The following is a 3,833-nucleotide window of genomic DNA, read 5'->3' on the forward strand; positions in this document are numbered from 1 at the left end:
AGTAGCAGTTGTGAGGCTGACGTGGCCACATTTGCATCCAGCCACAGCTCCTGCTAGGGGATGGTGATTTGGGTTCCAGCTCTTGACCTTCTGGAGATTTCTTAGTTCTAGTCTCTCTTCCAAGCAGGATCCTCCAGAGTTTCTGGAAATTCTGTGACTTCCAATCAATTCCTCTTTGACTCAGTGAGAGAAAGAAAGAAAGAGGGAGGCGAGGTGAGAGGAAGAAAGGAAAGAGGAGGAGAAGGGAGGAAGGAAAAGCACCTGGAGTTCTCCTTGGGTTGGTAAATGGGTGCCTAGCACATGCTCAATGCGGAGAGGGGCTCAATGAAGCTTTATGAGAGGAAAGTCCCTTAATTTAAAAATAAAGTGCAGAATGCTTGCTTGGTAGTCTCCTTACCTGATCCCTGTCTCAACTCTAGGGGCCCTCTAGGGCTCAGATTAATCCAAATCAACAGTTCAAAGTGTGTGGTCTGCAGGCCAGCCGGAACCACCTGGGAACTTGAAGAAATGCAGACTATCAGCACCTCCCCAGACCTACTGCATCAAAATCCACACTTTAATAAGGTCCCCAGTGACTCCGGTGCACGTTACAGTTTGAGAAGCACTGGTCTACGAAACCAAGTTTAAGTTACTTCCCTCTCAAGTCTTAGTTTTTTTTTTGTTGTTGTTTTTTCATCTGTACAATGAAAATAATGAGACCCAACCCATGTGAAGGGTAGAAGCATATGAAATTGTTAATATTTAACTATGTTGACCTATAGAAATTGCAGTTCCATATAGTTCAACCTAATACTTGTTTTTACAATAAAATAAAATTCTCCATAGAAAGTGTCTACCATAGTGCTGGCACAAAGATGAGATGAAAAATCTAGTTTATTCATCCTAGTTTCCAGCAGAACATTTTCCAATTCAAGTTCTGTGTGCTCAGGACATTGGAATTGAACTCCAATATATCTTGAGTAGAAGGGAAGAAGGTGATGAGCTGATTGACAGATTCAACTCAATTTGACGTTATTCCTCATGCATCGACTCTTTGCCTGTTACTGTGTAGACATGAAGGGTACTGGGAGCCCAGAAGACCCTGTTACCACCAGGCAATGTGGAAGGTTTTGCATCCATTCTCTCATGTCACTGTCACCTCACATAGCCTTGAGGTGAGAATTAGCCTTCTGTGTCCTAAGAGAACAAAGGCTGAGCATTTAGCAATCCCCAAGGTCAGCATCTAGCAGATAGGGAAACCAGACTTGAATCCAGACAAAGTTGGCTCACCATTGTGCCTAACTGCCACAATATGGCCCTGTGGCACTTTGGAAGCTTCTTGAAGGCCAAAGAGCTTAGAAGTCTTCTTCCTCTCAAACTCTTTTCTGATCTTACTGTCTCCTTACCTCTTCTGACATCCAGTTCTAATTTGGTAAACACTGCCTCCCACACCAGATGAATTAGTTCCCCAACAAGGGGGCTATTTGTCATTCTGGGTATAGGATGCAGAGACAGTCTGTCTGGCAGTGTTTCCTGGATAGCTGCAGAAAGCATTCTGGACCTTGGTGAGTAGTCTTGTTGCTGCTGGGCTTTAGCTGGTTTAAGAATTTTTTAAAAGTCCTGTCTGCATTTCCATCACAATGGAGTTCCAAGACCCCACATCAAAGTTATGTTATAGTTGTATCCTGAAGCCTCCGGCGTGGAGAAGGTCCACACTCGGTGCCTTGCCATTGCTTGTTGCAACCCTGGTTTACCTCTTTTGCATTTGCTGTGGCCACTCTAAGATGGAGGCAGCTGTTGACTGTGAACATCTTCATTTAGTAGAAGGATACAGAGTGCCTGGTTGTGCTCCTCAGCAATAGTGTAGGCTATCAGAGGCTGCTGGGTCCCCCAGAATTCCAACTTCAGGATGAGCTGGCCCTTGTTTAGCATCTGTGTCTCCTTGCTTTAAGACCTTTGTTCTCTTTCTTCTTGTTTTGAATGAAGGAACCTGCTCTGAGCATTTAGCTGGCAGGACAGACAAGTCTTTGAATCAACACCCCTGGGGCAGCCCTCTGCTGGCAATTCATGAAAGCTGGTGTATAAATGCCCCAGTGCCCTGGCTGCTCAGGCAGGTTGACCCTAAGGCTGTTATCTTAGGTTAGCTCCCAGAGTTGCCCCACTGGGGCCAACTTCCAGTTTCCCACAAAGGTAAAGTGTTCTAAGTCACCTCCCATCCCTGTTTTACCTCCCCATCCTCACCTGAGCCTCCTGAGATGCCTGCTGAGTTAAACCATCTGCACTTGGATCTGAGCTTGGAATCTGCCTCCAAGGAGACTGCATCAGGAAAGCTGGGTAAAGCACCCATGTCTGCCCTCCTGGGCACACCTGGCGGCAATCACTTGCTGTGCCTTCAAATCATTTTTCTTTAATTATTTATTCAATGGTTATTAAGTGGGGCTTGGGATTTCCTTTGCATAAATATTTTGAATAAATACTGACTTCCTATGAATAAATACTGTTTACAGAAATAGCCTAATTACTGGTTCTTGTCTACTGGCTGAAGGAAAATGAATGTACAGAAAAATCTGACACTATTTCCACCCTTCCTGGGGTTCTGGCTCTCCCATTTTCTTTGCTGACTTCTTGAAGTAGACTTTTATTTTTTTTTTTTTAATGTGTTGACTTGAAGTAGACTTCTTAAGGAATCACTTTTTAATTAGATGATAAACTATGTCTTCAATTTCCAATAAATAGCTTTAACCATGCATTCATTCTACAGTTTTCAGGACTTCAGCAGATTATGACTTTCATAAACTGTCAGTTTCACAGAAACTCAAGAGAGATGGGCCTGGGCTAGCAGATGCTTTTCATTCTCACTGAAAAATGCTACCTGTCTCAGTAGGAGCAGGACCAGTTTCTGTTCTGCCAATGATGCCTTAGTCCCCAGTGTAGCTCAACATCTTGGAGGGCCGCTCCCTGGCCTGCCCCCTTGGTGCTCAGTCTGACTTCTTTAGTTTTGGCATTCAGAGAACCTGAGGAGGGCTGGGGGTGTGGCTCAGTGGTAGAGCACTTGCCTAGTATGTGAGTATGTGTGAGGCCCTGGGTTCATTTCCCAGGACCACATATAAATATATATATATTTTTAAATAGACCCTGATGAGACTGGGGTGTAGCTCAGTGATAGAGTGCTTGCCTAGCATATGGAGCCCTGGGTTCAATTCCCAGTAACACACACACACACACACACACGAGAGAGAGAGAGAGAGAGAGAGAGAGAGAGAGAGAGAGACTGATGGACAAAGATTTATGGATGTGATTTTTGCAGCTGCTCTCCTTCTCACTTGACCGTAGCCTTCCCGACACCTTGGGTGGGAGAATACTGCCAGACCAATCTGGCAAGAGCCATCATGACGAAGAGGATCCCAGGACCTGGGTAGTCTTGCTGGAGCTTTAGAACAAGCAGACACACAGGAGCCCCCACCTGCACCAGGGCCTTGAGGACCTCCTGAGCAGTTTCTTTTGCTCCTTTGTTTCTCAACAACCAAACAAAGTGGGTGAGACACTGAATTACATTTGAAATGACAACTATGGAGGGGACATCTACTCCACCACCTCCTTGGATAGAAATCCCCACATATGGAGAAAGATATGTAAGATGTGGCTTATGGCTTTGAGGAGCTATCCTTGTTAATTATTAATCATCTGAATACAAGTCAGTTGGTCCTCTTTTTGGAGAAGGAAGATGCATCAGAAAGAAAGAAGGAAATAATGTCCATTAAGCATCCACCACTTGCTACTTTACCTTCAAGTTCTTCATCTTCCAACCATCTTTGAGACTGACATTATTGTTATTACTATTTTCATTATTATTT

This window comes from Callospermophilus lateralis, chromosome 7 (assembly GCF_048772815.1).
Source record: "Callospermophilus lateralis isolate mCalLat2 chromosome 7, mCalLat2.hap1, whole genome shotgun sequence".
Classification (NCBI taxonomy): Eukaryota; Metazoa; Chordata; class Mammalia; order Rodentia; family Sciuridae; genus Callospermophilus; species Callospermophilus lateralis.